At 39.6% G+C, this 24,162-nt stretch overlaps 1 protein-coding gene across 5 annotated transcripts in view; it reads right to left on the bottom strand.

Moving 5' to 3' along the window:
* Positions 1-24,162, bottom strand: part of atxn1a (ataxin 1a) — a 77,564-nt gene that overhangs the window by 41,342 nt on the left and 12,060 nt on the right. For 4 of the 5 annotated variants that reach the window (XM_026299835.1, XM_026299830.1, XM_026299832.1 and 1 more), the window contains one exon: positions 15,148-15,335. The gene's annotated coding sequence lies outside the window, so the exon portion shown is untranslated. Of the gene's footprint in view, positions 1-15,147; positions 15,336-19,736; positions 19,878-24,162 lie in introns of all 5 variants that reach the window. The other variant, XM_026299831.1, reaches the window with a different exon arrangement.

Raw genomic sequence — 24,162 nt, 5'->3', positions numbered from 1 at the left:
CAAACAGAGCAGTGAGGACCACCATGTTCCTATATGGACCAATACATGTCTGTACCAATATGTCACTACCTCTATGTGTTTGTGTGTATGTAAGGGAATGATGATTGTGTGTATGTGTGAGTTCATCCTTTATAGACAGGGAGGGGGCCTGTTACTCTGTGCTGTTATACAATACATATTGTATAACAACTGGCAGTGTGTGGGTGGCTCCCACCATCTGGAGAGATGCAACTCCTGCCGTGACTGACACTACACACTTTACATTTGTGTGTCTGTACATGCACTTTTGGGTGTGTGTGCGTGTGTTTGTGTGTGTGTGTCTGGCCTGCAGCTACAAATAGATACAGCTTCATCTACAGGAGTTAGGTTTCTGGGTTCATGTGCATGATGAATTAAAGAGAGGTAAATGAGTGCATTCCAATATACTGTGCATAAGCTGCATGTATTTATGTTGTATGTTGTTGTACTTTATTTTGTTTTTACTTATTAATATCACAGACATAATATTGCAGATATATAGGCATCAGTAATTGCATAGATATACAGGGATTCTTCATCATACCTATGTGGTATTGTCCTCTAGGGGTTTGACAGCTGACAACAGACAGTGAAGACTTCATTATCTGGCTTAGCAGGAGCCAAAGTCTCACTGTTTCACTGCCAGAACTGGGTTTCCACAGAGATGGACTCAACCAAACAAACAAGTGTCTAGGAACTCTTCATCCACAGATAAACAAAGACACACTCAGAGTGCCCATACTGTGTAGTGTACGCGCGCGCGCGCGCACACACACACACACACACACACACACACACACACGAACACACTCACACACACACACACACACAAATACAGCACGTTCAAGTCTATGCTCACAAGTGAACTGTTGCTATGGAGAGAAAAAGGCTTTCTGGTCTATTTTAAGGTAACTGGTGTTACATATTTTTTCACTGCATCTATCAGAGTCAAACAAACTGTGATAGCGAGCATTGCCACGACACCGTATAGCAATTGTGAAATGCTTTTTTAATTAGCAGACTTCATATTTTGTACTTCCTGCTCTTACTGATCTGTAACTAATCAGTTTACCAAACTGGAATGAAGACAATTCAACCTGCAAAATGTCCAACTAACCTGCTTAATTATTATCATCAAATTAAAGTGTCAACTGGGCTGGAATAAATGGAGCAATCCATGAAAATACTACAAGCCTTCATGTATGCAGCAGGATGGGAACGCTTCCTTTTCTGCTGCAAACCCAAGCCTTCATAGCTTCTACTACATCACACTTCTACACATAATGATACTGTATTTCAGCAATTAAGAGCTTAAAAAGTTCCACCCAAATCATCACACCACAGTATTTGTTTTACTCTGAGACTTTTTTTAATACCAAGTTTTAGTTCATTTTCTTTACATATTGCATGTAGACATAAGTAAAGAAATTGTGCATGTGTATGTTTCGTGTTTTATTTCAAAGCGAATGTGTAAGATCCACACAGTACGCAAGGTGTTACATTGCCTCTGTTTTTAGCAGATGACTTCACACCTCAGTAGGAAGTTTTTAAAGCGTGTATCCTACCTGCTGTAGTAGTGATATCCAAAATTCTGCATAAACCATCAAGTAATTGCTGATTATTATTTTTAAATATAAAACTTCAACTGGAAACTCTTTTGATGATGATTAGACCTTAAATGGGAACCAATGTGGTAAAAGTACCGGACACGATGCATTTTACTACAAATATATTTAATCTCAATACATTTTTGTTGTATTAAATGATAAAACAAAAATCTAAACACATCCTTGAACACACTTTTCAACTATAAAGTACAGGTGTAAAGATTATAATTTTAATGACCAACCCTTGTGTTAAAAAGCAGAAAAGGTGTGAAAATTTGGATTTCTCTGAATAAAAATAACTCCCCTGACAGTGAAGTTACGTGGTCTAAATCAAAAAAAATGTAGCACCTCTCTAGCTCTATTATGCCCTCACTGGCTGAAACCTGTTTTTTAATGCATTCATACACATTTGCACAGATGCACACATGCAGATGCTATCAAGTTAAAATAAAAGTGTGCGCTTTGTATTTTGCTGTTTTCTACTATGACCACATTTCAGCTGAACACTCAGCTCTGATATTTAGTCATTCAGTAGATGTCACATGTGTATACTTTAAAAATAAATGGATGAAATGACAAAAAGTACACCCCTCCATTTCTACTATTTGTGACCCATCCACGAGTATACAAGTGCTTTACAGGACACACAAATAAACCTGAACTGTAACAGTTACTATCATTTATAAGAGAGTTTGTGTCTGGAAACAGCTTCTCTAAAACAAACTCCAGCTTTACTGAATCTTGCAGTGGACTAAAGACAAAGGGATCAATTAAAGACAAAAAACAAAACACTGGGTAACACCCGGCCCTAGCAGAGCACGCAGGAAGGCCGCAGCTGTTGTTACGTCATAATTCATCCTCACTACTTCCCTTTTCTCCCTAACACCTAACAGGAAATAGTTCCTACACAAATCCCCTGGGCCTGTGTGATGAGACCTGTACTGTGCAAATTGTGGGTAACTGCATGCATATGTTAGTGGGTGTGTGGACAAGGCTTACAGGCCTTTCGAGCTCACTGTTATTTAAGACTTCTGTTGAGAAATGGACACACACATACATGCACAGGACTGAAAAGGTTATGGGAAACAGTGTTTGGCTGCAGTTCTACAAGGGAGTGATTTAAAGAGCAAGAGAGGACAACAAGAGAAAGCAACGACTAGAGAGCAAACAGGCTGTAAAACATCCAAATATATATATAAGCAAACTGAAAAATGAGAACACACCATTCACACAGCTCATACCAATACTGAGGAGCTGAATTCCCTCCATACCTGCGATTAAAAACACTCGAGTGATTTTTCAGTGTCTGCTAAGGCCCCGACTAAAGCTTGTATATTGTATATTTTTAGAAAGAAAAACGTGTTGATATCGAGCTATACAAACCAAATTTGACTTAACTAATCGACTGACTATTGACCTGCAGAAATAAACAAAAGAAACTAGCGTATTTGTTGCTCTACAAAAACCATCAGTGTACACCTGTCTTTACATTCCCCCATAGAGCCACGCTGGTTATTAGTGCACCATTCATCAAGTCCTGTCATCAAAACAGGATTTAGACCTGCATTACTGTCAACACTCAAACATGACATCCATCTAGCCATTTCAGTTAAACTGGTAACAGGTACTGGAGCATGACACCAAATCTATAGAAATAAAACTGCCAGCCAGCCATCTCACAAGCATCCAAGAAGCTTATCCACAAGTCAGTGTGACAGACAGGGAGAGAAAGTACTTCAAGGCGAGTGTGTATATTACTGTGAGATAAATGTGACAAAATTAATGCCTTCTATCTCAAATTGCTGTCTCTTTCTCTCGCTCCGTGCCTGTCCTTTTATTCAACATTTATGTGTCCCAGATTTTAAAAACATTGGCTAACAAATGAGATTCCTTCAAAGGTTAAGTCAGAGGTAGAGCATGTAAGCCAGCGCTGTCTAAAAATGTTAGTTGTACTGCCATATATTACATGGGATTCTTCCAGTCAATTCTTTTTATACCCCTCAGTTTTAAAAATGATCCATTCTGTGTCAAAGGAAAACTGTTTTGTTTTTTTTATTTGCCAATTCCAAGGTCAAGGAAAATCTTTGTCTCTTTTAATCTTCACATAAATAAGGTTTCTTGCTTCTGAGAGAAAACAAAAGAGAGAAAACTTAATTTGTAATTTTAGTTGAGGAAACTGGCTATGACTATAATGTTGGACTACAGGAATTACTGTAAAATGAAAGGAGCAGAAATGTCTGATAACCTTTGGTATGCCAACCATATATTTTCTATGATTAACACATTTTCCAAATAAAAAAACAAATCGTGCACGTATAATAGCTGGTGTAATGGAATTAAATAAAAGCATTTTTTTAAAATCTCCTCACTTCATCTATTTTCATCTGTATTTGTTTTTGCAGATCAGGGTGGGGTCCGATGAAGAAAATGCCAATGGGAGAGCTGGATGACACATGGCAGTAAATAATGACTGTCTCAATGCACAGGAGATTTTAGACTCAGTAATATTGGGCTGTAATATGGGTCAAATTTGTCCCCAAGGACAACACTTGAGTAACCAACATTAATCAAATCACACAAATGCACACACACACACACTGAGCTACTGGTTCACAAATCAATCTGGCCCTGCTCTCCGCTTATTTAATAGAGGAGAATTAAAAAAAAAGAAGGAAGGAAGGGGCAAGGGAAGATAAGAGCGTGTGTGACAAAGGGGAATGAAGAGAGAGAAAAAAAAGAGATCTAAAGAGGCAGGGAAGAAAGCGATAGATGGAGATGGGGCAGAGAAAAGAGGACAGGCATTTCAATAATTCACAAACTCCTGCTTCATTTAGAATAGAATCAGTGCCCAAACTGGACCCGTGTGTCCTCTACACACGACACATCATCCACAGCAACGGGCTCCCTCATAAACTCTGCATGTGTTTTTGTGTATGTGTGTGCATACACATATTTGTGCAAGAGCCTGCCAAAGAGACACCATATGTAAAGATGTATGTGCAGGTGCACGGGTGTATCTGAGAGCAGCTCTACTGACTAGAAGACATCGGTTTCTATTAAAGGAATAATGTAGATTCATTAGTACGTCTGGTGGAGCATGGGGAGAAACAGACTGCCTTACATCTTCATATAATAAGCCATTTCTCCATTAAAGTTTTAAAAGGGTCAGTACTGTATGTATGATGATGGTTACACCTGAGTGGGACCACAACACAGACAACCATGCTGTCAGTACAGTCTAAAAATATTTTCAAAAATGCATCCACAAAGCTGGCAAGTATGTGGCTCTTGGGTGTCTTGAGTGTGCAAAGTTGCCAGTTTATTAGGTACACCTAGCTAAGACTAATACAGTCTCAGTCCTGCAATAAATGACAATGTTCAGTTCTTGCAGTTCTGTTTTAGAGTAGTATTGATTCCACTGTATGATCATTCTGGAGGGTGTAGTCTAGGGCTGTTATACTGCACTGTACTAACAGGTGTCATTTTGTCTACTGTATTTATATCAATGAGGCTAGGTTAATTAACAGATACCTCTCAGTATGATGCATTACAGCTCAGTGATCGTTAAGGTGAATCACCACTTCATAACATTTTTTTAAAAAAAAGCTATTGACCTTTATGAAGACAGGATTTATTGCAGGACTGTTGTATTTGACTGCATTAGTTTTAAGTTGGTGTAATAAACTGCCAACCGAGTGCATGTGTGTAGCAAGAGAAGCCATAAACATAAATACTGACAGATGTATCTGTGTGTGTGTGTGTGTGTGTGTGTGTGTGTGTGGGTGTGGACTGCAGGTGTGACTTTGCATGTGATTGTTTGACTTGTTGCTACATTTAATAACCATGTTTGTCCATGCATTTTCATGATGTAAAGATTTGCATGCACTGTCTCATGCTAAAGATTTTCGAGGAACTAAGCACTTCCACTCCGAAATGCAGGCACTCCAGTTGGAGGCAAGGACCATGCTGTTGCCTAAAAGCATCAGTCAAAACGCCACCTCGCTGAGGAGAACAAACACATCTTACTATTTTGTGGGAAAATATTTCAACAGCTCATCAGGCTGCTGATCAAACAGCCCAGATGGGGAAATGGGAGTATATGTGTATGTCTGCGTGTGCATGTTTGTATTTGTAATGAGCTACATGTGTGCATGTGTGTGTGTGTGTGTGTGTGTGTGTGTGTGGGTTTGTCTGCTCCTGTCATTCACGGTGACCTGCAACAGCAGGCATCTCTGTTATGTAATCTTTGCTGTCAAACACATTCACACACACGCACGCATGCACACACGCACACACACACGCCTGCTAGCGCCTTCCGATAGTTCAGGGGTTATTCTTGAGTCCTGGTGAGAAAATCCTTTATGGTATCTCAGCACAATCAAGATGGGAGTGTTTCTTCCTCCTACAGCGGGTAAATAACTCACTAGTGTAATGGTTTAAGTCTTGAAAACCTACAGTATAGAAATTAATTTAATTCTCGAGAAAGAAATGTATAGTTTAGACACAAACTTGTTGTTAGGGTATTTTTAGAAATCAATCGAAAACTTGTTTTACTTTGCACAATTACAGTTTAGACTCCATCACCATCATATTAATGACAGTTTAATAAGAAAATAATTACTCTTGCTTTTGATTTACTATCTTACTTCTGGAGCAGCACGGTGAATAAGTGGTTAGCACTGTTGCATCACAGCAAGAAGGTTCCGGGTTCACAACACGACAGGGGCCTTTCTGTGTGTAGTTTGCATGTTCTCCCTGTGCTTGTGTGGGTTTTCTCCAGGTGCTCTGGTTTCCTTCCACAGTCCAAAAACATGTATGTCAGGTTGATTGGTGACTCTAAATTGCCCATAGGAGTGAGTGTGAGTGTGTGAGGTTGTTTGTCTCTATGTGGCCCTGTGATGGACTGGTGACCTGTCCAGGGTGTACCCCTGCCTTTCACCCAAAGAGAGCTGGGATAGGCTCCAGCAGATCCCTGTGACCCTAAACAGGAATAAGCAGGTATAGAAAATGGATGGATGGATGGATAGATGGATCTTTCTTCGCAAAACTCTCCTTTACCACTTATTTATGAATGTGACATTATGGCAGGCTTTTCCTCCCTCACTCTTTATGTAACCTCCCACGCACCAGTGAACACAGCCTACAGTTATGTACAGTGGCACACTCATGGCACTGTGCCTCTTTGTGATGTGTACAGCACTTCCCTATTTAAGGCTATCACAATACTGTATGAAGTACCAGCAGACTGTAGCACCACAGCACTGAATAACTGCTGAGAGGGACCATGTTGTCCAAACGCATTCATGAAAGGTATGAGGATTTCAGTCCGACAAAGAGATTTTCTTTAGAGGAGAAATTAGGACAATATGTAAAGGACTGTGGGGAACATAAGAGTGAACCTGCACTACTGTTCTTTTGTGTAGATTTCTTTAGAGGAAAAATCATTTATTTTAACTATAAATCACAAATGCAGGATTATTGCATGCTGCAATTAATATGAGCATAATATTTACATTACAATCAAAGGTATACAATGAAAAAAATAAAAAAAAGACAACTACTTAAACCATTTATGCAACCACTAAAGAAGAGAAGGACAAAGAATGGGACAAACCAAAAAAGGATAAACTGCATGCAGATGTTTATACAAGGCTCCATTCAGATCGTGCAGACTCTTGTGGAAAAGAAAAGCATGATTTGGCGTACACAATAATAAACATAATGATTAATTGTAACCCTATCTAGTTAGACTGTCAGGTAAATTTCTTTAGAGCAGGTTTGCAAAGCAACAAAGTGTCAGCACAACTGAGACAGATTTCTTGATGAAAGCAGCATTTTCACTAAAAGCCCATCAGAGGGACAGTGCTTAAAAGTTTTGTACAAACATATACTGCAAGTTTGAAACACTGACAGGTAGCAGCATTGAGTAATGACTGCTGGCTATCACCCTGCACTATTCCATTAAAATCCCTCAACCAAAGCCTATCTGTGCATTGTTGTGCCATTCAGGAAACCATACAGTGCTACATTAGCCCCAAGTTCACTCTGTTTCCCCAAGTGAAGAAAAAACTAGTCAAGCTCAATGGGCTATTAGCCCACACCTCTTCACACATAAAAGGACAGAGTAGAGGAGTGTAGGTGTAGCGTATATAGGGATACTGGAAAGTGGACATCCATCAGTGCTGCCATACAGCTTGCACCTTAATATTTTGATGGCATGGAGGCTTAGTATATTCAGAACAATATACTGTAGTACAAGAATAATGCTTAGTCAGAATCCATAAGCAAAACTTACATTTAAAGATAATAGATAACTCAGCTCTCACATATAGTGTTACTAAAAACACAATGTTATATAGATGCAGTGCTGATACACTGTTTGTGTGTATAACTGTAAAACAAAGGATCAATGTCATCACCGGCTATAAAAACATTTTAATACATGTTTATTTCTCTGCGGCCTCCTGTTAAAGTGTCCTTCACCGGTTTTCTCCAGGTTCTTACACTATCACAAAGGCAGTGACTGCAGCTGAACGCTCAGGTATCACGTCAGTGTCACATCAGAGGCATTGTATAAACCAGCTAATCCATTTGCACATTGGAAACACCCATCAGAGTCTGCTCAGACATGCCAAACACTTAAGAAAAAGAAAACTGACATAAATAACAGTACAAAGCAGTGACTTCTGACACACAGAAGAGGGTATGAAAGGGAGACTGGAGGAGAGTGTGGCAAAGTCAGTGGCAGGGAGTTGCCTTTATCTTTAAGAAAGCTGTACAGTGAAGACCAGAGGGAAAACAACAGGACACAGCTAAATGAAAGGGACTAAAATGGAGGAAAAGTTGACAAAGAGGTGAAAAGGAGAACAAGGCAACAAGGCAGAGTAACACACAGCGAGACAGGGAGATATGGAGAGAGGCAATAGGTGGTGGAGAGTGGGTGGCAAAAAAAGATGGCACTTTATCACACAGGCTAGTTGTAAAAGCAATAAACTCTCTATAGGTTGCAGCATGAGGACTTCCAAGGCACCACAAAGGCCATCCTCATTCATCTCACTAAAAGCTGAAGTTGCTGAACTGAGCTCAGCTCCTCCTGGTGAAAAGTGTTTGTCATCGTGAACTCCTGACTATTTCAGAACATCCAAGCGATCCACCAAAAACATCAGAGAAAAAGGGATCACTTTTTGAGCCGAGGAACCTTTTTTTATCATTTCATCATTTTAAACATGTTAGCTTAAAAAAAAAAAAAGAGTCTGTGCAATGTGGAGATGAACTGAAACTGTTTGCATCAAATGTATCAAATCTAGTAATGTGTGTCATGACTGACACACATTACTAGATGTGACATGATTCACAGACACAAACCATGCACACCAGCCTTGAAAACTATCAGAATCAAAATACTGTAAATACTGTGACTGACAGGAAAAGCTGTAAATTATCTAATTTGCATGACCTCATGGCCTCGTCTGCAGGTAATTATCATCCTGTGATGTGATCACTCTTGCCTGTTGCCACCTACCAGCTCTCCTTTATCTCCCCTATTCTCTGTCTCTCTCTGTCTCCTTCTCTCGGTGCACTTTTACTGGTAGCGTGATTGCATTAAGCCGCAGAGAGTGAGGCCATCCACGGTGCCGAATTAATGCACAGAACAGAATGTACAGAGTAGTTGCTGCGAAGGAGACCAAGAGAGGCTGGAGTCAGGAGCATCCATTACTATAATCATTTACCTCACTTGAAAAGGTGGCTCTTACAGCAACTTCTAAGAAAGAGAGAAGGCAGAAAGACAGAGGGAGAGGGAAGGAGAGAGATGAGAGGAGGAAAGAGCCTCTCATGACTCTTAGTAAATCTAAAGCACAACTTCATTTTTCAACCTTTATTGCTTTCTGGCACAAGCACCCGGAGCATCCACACAATAACCAAAGACATTTCAGCAGTATATTAGTGTCCCCATAGCGTGTTTGTAATTTCCTTGAGGTATCCTGAGACACGCATTTTAGATGATAGCAATTAACAAGACCAGTCAAGGCTCGACAGCAATCGCAGCTTTTAACATTATTCACCTCTCAGGTTAATGCATACAAACAATAAATCAAAAGTGCTACTGTAATTCTATAACCTGCTCACAACCAGCAGTTTGTTTTCTTTCCTACTATGAATACCATGAAAACAAAAACAAATGCCGCACAAAACAGACCGACAGCGAGCGATTTCTTTCAAAGAGAGGGTGGAGGACAGGGAATACCCTGAAGGAAGAACATATAATACAATCAGATTGCTCTGGCCAATTAGTCACTACTAGCCTAGCCAGAGATGATGTCAGTCATCATTACTCATTGTTTAATGCTTCAAAGCAGAAGGGAATAAAGAGCAAATAAAGAAAAGAGCAACAAAAGTGGGTTGGAGTTAGGAAGGACAGAGGATTAATCATGTTGAAGGAAGACAAGCATGCTTATGAATAATGGTACCCACGCAGAGTAGAATTACACACACACACACACACACACACACACACACACAATTTCTTACATTCCAAAAAAACACACTTTATCTAACAAACTTGTGTTAAGAGTAACACACAACAACATGGTTTTCCATGCCGAAGGCTGAATTGAAGTCAGCACCCCACAGCTCCATATGACATTTCTCAATTTACTTACATATGCATTTAAGAGTTTAACGGCTTTTTATTCTTTAAGCATGTTCTGGTGCACAAAAACAAATTACTCTAGGCTGTCTCTCTACCATACAGTCACCTATGTACTGTATTTTGCACACACACAGTTGCAGATGTAAAGATGGAGCTATAGATAGTATTAACACAACAAACATGCTGACACAAGCTCGCACACTTTTACAAAGACACCCAATACACAGTGATAGTTATCAGGACAGAGTAATGGAACACAGTGGTTGAGCTGAGCAGACATACACATGCTTATTGGCTCTTATGGGGGAAGCCATTTGACCTCCTGTATGATTAATAAGCCTGACTTCAGCATCTCTCCTTTGTAAACAGATGGCGGCAGTGTAGAACATAAGGAGCTGCTGCAGGAGTTTACTGTAAAAGAGTTACTCTACTTACACAGATTTTTATGTTAGGGATTTCTCAGAACCAAAAGAGATGCCTTTTCTCCTCAAATTGATTGTATAAGCTGTAAAATAAACAATGCTGTTTTTATTGGTGCAATTACATAGCTGCTTTATCAGGTGGTGTGTGGTAGAAAAAACACAGAAAGTGTATTGTGCTACTGTGCTCTGAAGCATTACAACCTTGCTACAGTTTCTCAGCTCTTGGATCTGGATCACATACAGTTGTTTCTATGTAGATTTAGACAGACTTTTTGTTTTGCTGTACCTTTGATTTCAAGATGATTTTTCTAACATTCCTATATATTTGTGAAATAAAATGAAAAATATTTTTGATAGGATAGATTTGTGAATTTTGTAAGAAACAGTACAGCCTTAGTCAGTTTAAAAAAATTCTGTGCATTATATTCTCTATGGTCCAGAGTATCTGGCATGATGCACTGAAAATCTTTTCATTCAGTCCTCCACTTTTCACTTCGCTCCTTCCTCTCTTTTCTGCTCTTAAGGAAACTCAATAACACTGGACATGGTAAGAGAGAGCAGGTAAAAGGTAAAAAGAGACGGAGAAAAAGGGATAAATCGCTGATCAAAAATCTTGATTTACTGTAATGAGTGACCCCTTGTCTGTGTTCCCTTCCACATGAAAGAATACTTTCATGTCAACATGTATCTTAGCATTTTTCTTCTTTTTTTGGTTTCTGTTTATCTGTTTTTGCTCTCTTCTCTTCCTGTCTTTCTTTTCCCACCACCCCCCCATCCTCATGTATCATCTACTCACCGCTGCCCCTCTCCTCCCTCCATCTTTCCCTCCCTCTCTCTTCCACTGGGCTTCAGCTGTTGTTGCAGTCGGCAGTCTCACGAGTGTGTGCGTGTGTGTTTCCAAACCCAATTCAGTGCTACTACTATGAGAGTGGGGGCTCAGATCAAATAAAGCAGAGCGCAGCTATTACAGGAAAACAGATAAGGGGAAATCCAAGCTCAGACACAAACTAAGAGAAGGGATGACCTCTCCATTTACTCAAGTTGCTCAACCCTTTCAGACCAGCAATCTGTACAAAATCCAACAGCCTCCTTACCACAGGGAAATTCAAATGAGCTTCTTGTATCTATGATGGTATTAAATGGAATTACTTCTAACCTTTATCAGGCTAAAATAAATACAGTATATACTTTTGACCCCCTTATGATCTATTTACACTTTTGTGGTTTGAGCTTACAACCAATATACTGCAGTCTAATGTCAAATTATAACGAACACTGACTGATACCTCCTGGCATTGCTGGACATCTGAAGGTTCCCGTGAAGCTTTATCATAGAAAACATTGCTGGGTTAATTGGTAATTTGACATCTTTCAGATTATCATTGCTGCAGGCTGTATTGCATCTAACCATGAGGGAGCGAGTGAGACTAAAAAAAAGAAAAAAAAAAAAGAAAACTGATTGAATCCATATAGATGTGTCAGATTTCCCCCCGAAAGATGTAAATAAGTTTATTTTTTCTCCTGGTATATGAAATATCTTTCATGGTCTTTTTTCTCCAATAATGGAATCAAAGCCAAGCATAATTTGCAAACAAGCCACAGGGATTATCAGAGTTAAAGTCCCAGCTGACCCATAACATAAGAAACTCGACAATAGGAAGAAGTCTGATTTTTTGCCACAGCCAGTAGAGTCTGAAAAAAACACTTTGCTTTATTTCACAATGCAATAATATGCCTTATTGTAAAGAATAGTGACCAGTTCTAAGTTTAGGGAGGACAGGGATTTCTTAAAAACAAAAACAAAACAAAAAAAAAAAGCAAGGCGCAATTTAAACCCTAAGGCTGTACATATTACTTCAGTATTAAGTTATTCTTGGAAGCTGTGAATGTTTTTCTGTAGACAAATTTTAAATTTTTCCATGTACAGCAGTTCTTGATAATGCAAGTTGTTCACTGGAATTAATGGAAATGTACCAAATAAACACTTTCTCTATTACCAAGTTTGTTTAAAATCTAATTACATTCTTCCCTCCTGGAAGCATCCTAAGAAATTAATATATAATTATTTTTAAAAAAAAATCACAGACCCATAATACAGTCAAATAAAAGTATTACTACTTTTACTTAAACATGTGGTGTATAAAATACACATTTTAACATTTTATTTCCTGAATTTTTTTTGTATCACAGTATCTTGAGATTTTATTTTGAATATGACCAATCAGAATACAAATGAGTTAAATAGTGGTTTTCTTTTTGTATACTGCCCTGCACTAAAAGCAAAGCATAATGGTTTCATGGTGCATACATGAGTCAAGAAAACCAAGAGTTACATTAGCACCTGCGTCATGATTCACATCAAGTGTATTATTAGAGGTTATTCTGCTGTTGAACCTACTGTAGGCAATGCAGGATGCAACATAAGACAGGTGCCTACCACCTTAACACAGGTGTGACATTTTGGGTGTTCTTGGATTCTGACTTGACATCCTTAATGGGCAGCCAGATAAAACATGGATCCATCACATATATGTTTGACTGACAGTCTGTATATGGTGTTCCTATTAACAGCCATTTTTGTGACATGTGCTGATCACCACGACTTGCCGCCCAGCGTCATTCTTAGAGCTTCTACACTGTCAACCCTCCATCTGCTCATTTCTGAGGCTTTCTGCTCAAAGAAAGGCAACTGTCAACAGCAAATTTATAAAAGAAAGAAAAAGCAGAAAGAAGTTGGAGCGAAATGTATAATTTCCATTTAGCAAAGACTGATGGGCGAAGAAAGAAGGAGACAGGGAGGAGAGAGAAGGGGGAGAGAGAGAGAGAGAGAGAGACAAGAGAGCAGGGAAAGTTTAAATCAAATAAAGCTACTTTCTAGTCAACGTTTTATTTGTTTATTTATTAATTTTACACTCTTCTTGTTTTATCTACATCTTAAATCTAACTATGCCTTTATAGTTTTCTCACAAGCTCTCATTTTAATCTCATCCTCACTACTCCTTTCTGAATTAGTACAAATTTAATTTAATAAACTAATTAGTCTGTACTTCAAAACAAATTTGTATAGGCAAGTCCCCCAGCACACTGAAGTACCTCACAGCAGAATCTAATGATGCTGTTGGGGAGTCAAGTGTTACCGTATTTTGCTGAAGGGTAATAAGCAAAAATAATAAACTGTTTAGTCAAAAGCAGGTATGCTGCAAATGGGATGACACTTTTCAGACAGGAGACATTTGTATTTGGGTTTTGTGATTTTGTTGAACTCATTAAACCTCATTAAATGTTTGGCACTTCACTGAAATTTGTACAAAAATCCAGCGTGCGCTTCGACTGTGTTAGTGAATAGGCCTGTCTCTCATTTTATATCTTCAAATATACCCTTTCTCATAAATCTAACGCCCTATCGAAGACAGCAGGCGCAGCAGGCAGCAGGAGGCACAGGAGGCAGGTCACAGTAGAGTCTTCGGACAGAGCAGAGGAGAGGAGTAATAGATGGATTCAATAAGACGAAAGGCAGGGATTGGCTTTCTCACTGTTCTCAGTCAGCCCGTCTATTCATTCAACTCTCCCTCCTAGGACAGAATGAAGCTTCAACACACAGCTGGTGAGATGGAGATAAAGGACTGAGGGAGGAGGTTCAATAGATACAGTGGAGGGTGAGGATACAAAAAGAAGGAAAAGAGGGGGAGAGCTGGCTCAGTTATGGGGTGGGTTGAGAGGCTGAGAGAGAAGATTGGAGACTGACAGAAAGGGAAGCAGTTTGGAGGAAGAGAAATCCGCAAAACTGAGTTAAGGAAACACGGTGGGAGGGTAATAGTGAAAAATAAGAAAGAAAAGAAGAAAATTAGAAGCCAAATCACATGAAAGAAGAAGGGAGGAGGAGGAGAGGTGCGTAGGAGGATAGGAGTTCAGACAAGCCCAAAGAAGTTTATCCTCTGGGCAACAGAAACAGTGAAAGCAAAAACACAGCTAAGTACATACTACATTAGAACCACAACACTAACAATACACCCAACAACTCTCTACAAAATAGTGTACCACCAAATGCTAACACATCATCTGATGCAAGGATTCCCAAATTTGGAGTCGCCCCCAGTAATAGTATAAGAAAGAAACATATACTGTATATTTGTGTTATACATATTGTTTTTGTTTTCGTGACTTACTTTTCTCAGCTTATTTTCTTAGAAACACTTTCTCCTCTTCAGAATAAAAAAAATCCTTCATATTAAAGAATCAGTGAGGTAAGTTGATCTGCCCAAAGGAATATAGTCACATGATAGTGCTTATAAAAAAAAAACAGGTCAGGACTATTATTAATTGAAACTGTAATTGAGTCCAAAAATTGATGGATGAAAATGAACACTTCATACACATACACAATGTTATGTACTGTAATGCTATGCATTAAGGGTGAAAGGATCCTTATTCCATCAGACTTTCATCCTACCTGAGCTGAGGAGGAACAGCTACTTGGGCGGAGTAGGTGGAGCCTGCTGCTCAGTTGAGAGCTGACAATCGAATGGAGCTGCAGATCCTGGTGTGAATTATGAATCTCTGCACCAATAGCAGGGAAGTGTCCCAGGTGTCTGCGCCGTCTGTCCTAGTGTGTCTGTCTGTAGATTCTGTCACCATTCCCTACAGGGAAACAAGAAAGACACAGAAAGTGTTAATACAATATTTAAAACAGTCATTAGTCTATTCTACACACCAGAAGTCAATATCAATTTAATAATATCATTACTGATGTCATTACTATTGCTGGTTGTCGCTCAATTATCACTGCATTATAACCAGATTCTATGATATGTAATAACAATCAGGTTAATTTTCACAATGACATTATGTGAGCTCCATTATACTCCAACAACTTGGTGACTAACTTGCCCATAGGTGTAAATGTCAGTAAATAAATGGCTATGATAATTCATATAAGCAACTTGTTTTTCTTTTTGCTGCATATTTGATTGTCTGCACAGTCTTGGATCACATATCATCATCATTTGAGTCGGTAAAACTCTGAACCATGTGCATCTGCAGACGCCTGTGGTTTTGTACACTGGCTATGACTGTCTCTATGCTATTCCCTCTCTTAGGAGTATTCAGAACAAACACACACGCTATTAATATAGTGACGCTCCATCGGCATGGCAACCACGCTTTGTTTACCCGCATGAGACACTGGTTGGAGGCATGTGTCCTCTTCCTTTGAACAAAAACATAGTTATTTGGAGATATTTAAGTCTCTTTCGTGTGCTTGGTTCTCTTTCCAGTGAGGATAATGTTTCACTTTGACCAAACGCCTCTGGTAAAATGGGAGCTATTACGATGAAATGTAAAGCTGGTGCTGGTATTTCTGCGGACACAAAACTTTGTTTAGTTTTCTCATCTGTCTCATAGCCTGACAGCTGTTGTTGACATTTTAAAAATCATTCTACTTTGATTTACCATAAAAAGCCATTAAAAAGAAACTGATACTCACAAATGTGGCTAAAACACACCACTGATTCAATGCAGTTACATTCAGCTGTCATAGAAAGTGAAAAGCTCTGAACACTATCATAAAAACAGTAAATTGTATTTGTGCCCAGTATGTCTGCAGCATTTCTAAGTATATCACACTACTCCTTTCTACTCTGCATACACATTAGTGAAAAAAATAAATGCAGTTTTAAATCGTACAGGTCATGCACTGACCGGTCCAGCTCTGTCCAAACTTCTATTTACAACTACTGTGCGAAGCACTTAACCCCAAACAACTCCTGTGGCACTCCACAGTGCCTGGAGCTACTGACACTCATATCATGTGTTACCCGAGTGTGAACCTAACTTTACGACTGTGTTGCAGCGTTCCTGAAAAAGTAAGTTAATCTTTCTTGGCTTAGTAATTGTGGTAAAGTGCTTAATTTGATGCACAGGCTCAGAGATAAATAGTTAGTGCACCCACCCAGTGCACCATTTTCATTTACAGTAACCCCGGAGGCTGTTACCATAGCTACAAAGACATGTCCCAAGGTCACGGGGTGGAGCTAAGTGTAAAGTTTGAACCCTAAAACAAGGCATCTCCTTGGCAACACAAAATGAGGTCAGTTGATCATGTGACAACCCAGCCCTGGGGACAGAAACTGATACTAAAGTACACTTTTTTTTTTCTAGTTTGCACTAAGACTCAGTAAATACACACACACACGCATGCAAGCACATAATACCTGCACAGCACAGACATATTTATCAGACAACGCCAGCAACACTTGAACCAGAACCTACACAAACACACACAAGTGCAACAGAAAAACCCTAAGAATACAGCTTTAGCAAAGATGACATACTAACAGTGCTATATTGCTTGCAAAGACTCTTTGATACTCTACTCTGAAATAAACATTTGCAACAAGGAGAGCAGAGCAGACTACTCTAACTCCAAGAGCTGATATGGAAACCCTAATATTAGAGACCAGACTAATACACACACCTGTTTTAAAACAGAATGGCAGATATGATGCAGTCATAGAAACAAATACCGAACACAGAAATACAAACTTTAAGCAAATGCATGTATACAAGGACCTACTGAAATCAGCAGTTAGCCTCCATTCTGCAGTACATTTCAGTCATGAAATTGTTTTTAACATTTCTTTTCCCATAACTTCATATCTTTTCTCATCAAAATCGGGGTTGACATTAATATGGGAACAGAACTTTCACCTGGATTGACCTTGACTGTCAATTTCATGGAAAGAGGGTGGCACAATATTGTGAAAAGTTTACACATACACACGGGTTTGTAAAGATACACAAACACAAAGTTTTTCCTATTACTCAGCACTGTAGGATTCAGATTCCTGTCTGTTGCACAAAGCACTTGATAGTGATAGGAGCATGGGTGTATGCGCTTGTACGAATCTCCATGTGCACCTACGAAACCGTGCCCTACCCCTTTCAGTCTGCTTTTCTATTGGTCCCCTGCCTGCTGTCCCTCTGTCACATACAGGGTTGGACACAGCAAGCACAGCTGTCAGCAGAGAACACAGAGCCATAGGAGGGGTGTGTGTGTGTGTGTTGTAATGATGAGCAGAGCTGTATCTGTTGCAGTAATATGCCTTAATCGAGCTTGTCTGGCTCAAATACATTCAACTCAACTCTTTGGGTAGTTAAAGTCAACTATATTACCTTGTACCTCTACATTTTTATTAAATTTCATGTTACATCAACTTTAGCTTTCACCCATTTGTTTCTAGCTTCGATTTACATGATTAATTTCATTAAAATCTTTCTCAGGAGACTTGGAGGACACTCCATGCTCCCTTGTGGGCATGTTTGGCTTGGTAAGCATGTCCTTCTTTCTGCTGCCTTTGTATCTGTGTACTGAGATGATTAATAAAATTAATAAACTCTTATATAAAAAGAATCTATCAGTTACACCAGAAGGCAACTGGTCTCAGAAGGGAATTGCAGAGAAACTGACTTTGGCTTGGCTGTTTTGGAAAATATACACTGCAACAAAACAAAGCTGATATTCTGGTTTAAAATGCGTCACAAGAGTAGACTTCCAAAGAAGGTGCAGCGTTGCAGAGTCCTTGGACTTGCACTGCACCAGACCAGCAAGTAACTAGCCACAAATAGGCTGGTCAGTCAAACCCAACCCAAGTCTGCACCAGCCGGCTACACTTTGTGCATGTGAAGGGTGTAATTACAGTATGAGTGGATACATACAAAACGAATGTACTAGCAATTCTTTAAGGTAACTCTGCAGTATACAATCTGTATATATTTTGTGTATAGCAGTTTTCAGGAATTACCTATAAATGACTGTGAAGCCTACATTTATGAGCGTCTGTCAACAATCAGGTTTAAGGGTGTGAAATAATGTGTTGATGTCAGCACAGAATTACAACTGTATCTGTTTTCTTGTTATTTTACTATCTAAATAATTACATATATTTGCTTTGGCAATTCCGTTTGTGAACTATCATTTGGTCAAAGTTCAATAAATCAAAATGGAAAGACGCAATTAAAGAAAAACAGAGAAAAGGAGACCCTGGAGAGAAGCATTAAGTAGCTCTTACTCACGAACCCGCAGCGCTGTCTGTGCAGGTCAAAGTTCAGCGCTGTTAAAAGCTTTCCAAGTATGCTTCTGTGTACCTGATGATCACGCTTTTTTTCCTGCCGATAAACTCGGACACGTCTCCACTACCATTCATACAGTATGCATACATACACCATGCAACAGCATGCCTAGCAACCTGGATAGCGTAGATAGTATTGCATTAAAACAGACAATGACACTCTGACACTATGTACACCACTTAGATAAGGTAGACCAGTGTGCAGAGATAAATGAAGATAAAACACACACCTACACACGTGTATGCATGTCACTAGCATTCACACAGCATTAAACAGCAACAAGGACAAAGCTGCAGAGGTTCAGGGTGAGTCTGACTCTCCTCTATCAGGCCTCAAGGGGGGGAGAATTAATTGAGAAGGTCGTTACACTCCTTAGGAAATAATGACAGTTGGTAAATAACATGATGAAATTATAATAATGCTTCGGGAATTTACCAGTGCATCTTAATGTTAAATTATCAAGACTGTGTCTGCCATGTTACAAAAATAATTTCAGCTACTATGTTTTTAAAACTTAGGATTTTAATTTAGATTATTCAAGGCTTAAATGAAAGGCAACATTGTTCTTTTCTTATTTCTTCTCCTCTCCCTTTATCGGTACTCAATCTTCCTCTGTTTTCTCCTAACATCCCATACTCTTATCTCCTTTCCTTTCCTTCTCTGTCCTCCTTTCCTCATCCCTCCTCTCTGATGATAGTATTTTCCAGGGCAACACATCACAACATAACATCACCATGACCTGTGAAAGAGAATACAGAGAATTAAAAAGGACAAATTGTCCTGCAAATTCCTCCGTTACTCTTCGGTATTAGCACATGTATGTACAGTATTTATCCCTGAAAATAATGTGCATGTGTGTAAGTTAGACTGATACAGTGCAATAACGCTGAACATCAGAGCATAAGCTGCCACCTGAGGGAATTACTCAGCACTCCTCAGTTGAGCTGCGTTAGTGCAGAGGGCCTGGAGACGTGGAAGTCGGAGGGTGCATGGCTTTGATGGGCCCCTTAACATCCCAACACCAGGATAAGGGGAATATGCTGTAAGGGGGGCCTGCAGGGAACACACACAGAATCACATCTTCAAAGGTATGCACATGCACACACACATTGCATTCGGCCACTTATAACTTTACCAAACATTCAAAAAGCATACTGTATATGCTGCCTATGCATGCATAGTAATAATCCACAGCTTTTGATCCTTTCCCAAGTCTCTCACTTGCTCACTCTCACTCATTCTCTCTCGCTCTCTCTCTCTCATGCATACACACACACACACATTTCTGGAAAAACATTAATAAGGAGCACACTCATCTTTACACAGAGTGAATCATTTCTCCACCTTGCCTAAACACACACATGGTCTCCAACACAAGAACATAAACAGCATGTGCACCGCAAAGAGGACAAAAAATTTAATTAAACAAGCAATTAAAACTGGGTATTGAAATATGAAGTGTACAAGACTAGTAAACCACAGGCCTGCTCTCCAGCAGTAATCTGAATGAGGCAGACAGCAGGTATAATGGCCGGATTATCAATGTTCTACCACAGTATTAGAGCGAGGGGATACAAGCTGTTGCTGTAAGAGCAGGCTTCATGAGACCTCATTCATCTCCTTGACACAAACTTTTAGTCTCAGTCGCCCCCACAATTCCGTTTCTGTCAGGGTGCTAAATGACGAGTCGACCTGTGCTCTTTTTCTTGTCTGTCATGCTTTTAACTGTGGCGGAGGCCCGGTTCTTTTTGATGGTTTGATCACTTACATAAGCCATAGTTAAAATTCTTTAGTTAAGGACAGAAAATGTTCTGAAATCGAGGAAAAACTTCCAACGTAGCATCTTCTGGGAATGTGAAACCAAGGTGAAAATCAAGGTGAAACCACATAAATATATTTTTGGAACAGAAAAGGAATGTGCATATGCGCAAATTGTCCCCAACAGCTGAAAGGGCACATAGTAGAGCGTGACAGGGATGATCAGAATGAACTGTTTTAAATTATCAGCTGCAAAACCACAAGTCAGAAGCATGCAAGACACTACTAAATACTGTACATTTTATCTGCAGGTTAGTTTGACTGGGTGATGGTTAACAGAAAGTGGGTCAAACACAAAGCTGTTGGCTAAAAGATTTCTTCCAGTTTTACAGTCGCTGGCTTCTCCTTCGCGACAGTTTTGTAGGCTGACTGAGTTTAGGTTGTTTTTGTATGATGGCAGACAAATTAACCTAAAGGAAATGAAATGCAATACAAACACAAATAAGCTGACATTGTGCTGACAATCACATTCAGTAAAAACGAGCTACATGGGGAATCTGTTTATGACTGGATAAACATTTCATTTGTTCTCATAAAAAAAGCGTTTTGAAACTGCCTAAGGTAAAAATAAAGAAAACACAAAATACTAGAAAGTAAAATAAAGAATTGTGCATTTGTCCACATATTTGCATCTACAGTAACATGTATTTGTAACACACCAAACACTTTACTATCCTTGTGAGGACAGTAAGGTCAGTTGACATTAAAAACGTAACAGTTATTATGGGGTTCACAGCACGACCTTAGGAAGTCACCAGCATATACGTCATGAAGTGCTGTAGCTGTGTCAGGTTCCCGCTGGCTGCACAGGTGCTCGCCTGCACACACTTATCACGCACTAAACACGCACACGCACACAAACACTTGGCCAGGACACTGCAAGAACCACAGGTACCTACTGATGTACCACACACACACATAAAAAGATTCACACATGCACAGAGGCACACACAAAGTGCGGGTGCTCACACTGCCCCACCAGCTGTCCCTCGAGATCCTGCTACAAGGTCTGATGACCAAGACAGAGAGGACAAAAGAGCAGAGAGGCTACAAGAAAGAGGACTGAGCAGACGCCAGCACTGACAGGTGTGTGTACTATGTGTGTGTGTGTGTGTGTCAAATCATGGCTCGCTTCCAATGTGCTGCACTGCCCTTAACCCAAATAAAGTCTGGTTATCTTTGTGTAACCTTGACTGCTATTGCTGTGTGTATATTTATGTGCATGTGTGTGTGATTGTATAACATGCCCTTGGTAGTTTTTGTATGTGAATGCAACATAAATGCTCATTTACATCTGCACAATCATCAAAAAGTAGCCCAGGAAAATAAATACTCCTTGTGCTTTTGAAACATAAATGTGAAAATAACCTGCAGAGTAATGGGAGATTTCTGGTCAGCACACCTGGTTCTAGTAACTTTAGGTCAAGCCATGTCAGTTGCATGACACGTCATAAAGTTGTTCCCTGTCAACCTTAGAAAAGGCTGACAATCAGTTACATAACCAAGGTCAGAGGGTCAGAGCCACACCCTGCCAGGCTGTTTGCATTCCATAGTGAGCTACACCGTGAATGCCTGACAGGTTGCAGATGAACAGCACTTCTATCACTGCTATGCTGGCAGCAGTGGCCAGGCTCAAACATGTCTAGTGTGACACTCACCTCTCTCTCCAGCTGCACACACAAAAAAAAAAAAAAATCCACGAGCGCATGCAGACAGACTATAATAAACATGAGCAAAGAAAAAGGAAGAGTGAAACTCTCCCTGAGCCAAACCACACATTTTTAACATTTTGTTACAGCAATGTGTACTTGCAAACAAGCTGCATCTCGTAAGGCACTGCCCTCTGTCCTAAACTTTTTTTGTGTGTGTGTCCACTGTACTGTTAGGGAGAGGAAGTCCATGGCTCAAATACCTCCAGGATTAAATACTGCTCTGTATTTGAGGTGACAATGGCAACGTCTGAGAACATGGTATCACACTTACATTAAAAGATTTAAATGTTATGCACTTTTTATATCTTTAATTAGATTTAAAAATACAACATACTGTACTTGACACACTGGGGAGGCACGTGGAAACTTGCTGTCCTACATTATATTGTATTCTTGTCAAGTACAATAGCACAGTTGCCTGTGGCAGCTTGTTAGAGTGGGTGTTAGTCACAGGGATGGGCACCATGGGGCTACAAACTGCTACAAGGTCATACAGAAATTACATTGTTGGAGGAGCCAACAAATAAAATGTGTACTCACTGAAACATAAACACAGCTTGTCATAGAGTTTAGTTACAATAGCTATTAATGGGTATTCTTACTTACAAAATATATTATTTAAAAAAAGCAAATCTAATTGACAGACATACTATATGCAATTAAGATACAAAGATTAATAAGGTTAATCAATTTTAGAGCTTATGTGACTCAAACTATCTGAAAGCAATTGAAAATTATTTAGTACACTATTACCATTACCATTTTGACACAACCAAATTTAATATTTAATTCTTATATGCCGGCAATCTTTTCTTCAAAATCACAGAAAATACATTTAAGATTGACAAAAGAGTCCAGTCCAATGAATCACTGTCAACATAGGTTTAAATGGGGCCAGTGGTATTGTAGTGACTGATTCAGCCTTTCTATGTACAAGAAAAGATGAGATGTGCAATAGAAAGTACACACACACACGCACACACACACACAGGGTAGTCTAAGGACAGGGCGTTATAAGTGCAGTCTCTTCTGACACAAACTCTCTCCCACCCTTTGTGACACACACACACACACACAGACACACACAGGAGTGCCCCGAGTGTCTATACATGATTAAAAGACTGAAAGTGGGGCAGGCACACGTCTCTAGCTCTGTAAAACTGAGTGCAGCCTCTTTCAGGCCACCTCAAACACACACAATCACATCATACAAGCTCTATATCCACAAAGTGTGCACGGCTACATGCACGCACCCAGACGTTCACATGTCTGCAACCCACATAGCATTGGTTCAATAATTGAGTGTTCCCCCAATGAAGCAACAGGGGAGATGAGAGCATAAGAGCCAAGAGATGATTTTTTTAATATTAGTCCCTCCCTTTCATTCATCTTCCCTCTATAACTCTTTGTTTCTGCTATGCACTGGACATAATTATTTTATAACAGCATTCTGAACACCCAAACAGACATTAAGCTTCCCACTATGCTCTCAGGGGGAGTCCACAAACTGCTCAAACTCATGTTGCACAAAATATGTGAATAACAAGCCCTTTTTGAATTGATATATTCGCTTTTAAGTTCAAGTAGTTAGCTGCAAATAGAATATACAATTGCAACATCCTGCTTACCCAGATTCTGTTTGGTAATAACATAATCAGACAGCACTTGAAAAGCTATGAAATGGCACTTGCATTGCTGTGTTCTGTGCAATAGTGTGTGTTTAATCATTTTATCTCCACTATTATGGGATGATCTGGGCATTTGGTTTCTGAACTCTGAACCTTTCACAGAAAACAATTTTGTAAGCA

Source organism: Mastacembelus armatus, chromosome 11 (assembly GCF_900324485.2).
Source record: "Mastacembelus armatus chromosome 11, fMasArm1.2, whole genome shotgun sequence".
Lineage (NCBI taxonomy): Eukaryota > Metazoa > Chordata > Actinopteri > Synbranchiformes > Mastacembelidae > Mastacembelus > Mastacembelus armatus.
The sequence above is the reverse complement of the archived record's forward strand: the minus strand, read 5'-3'. Positions and strand labels throughout refer to the sequence as shown.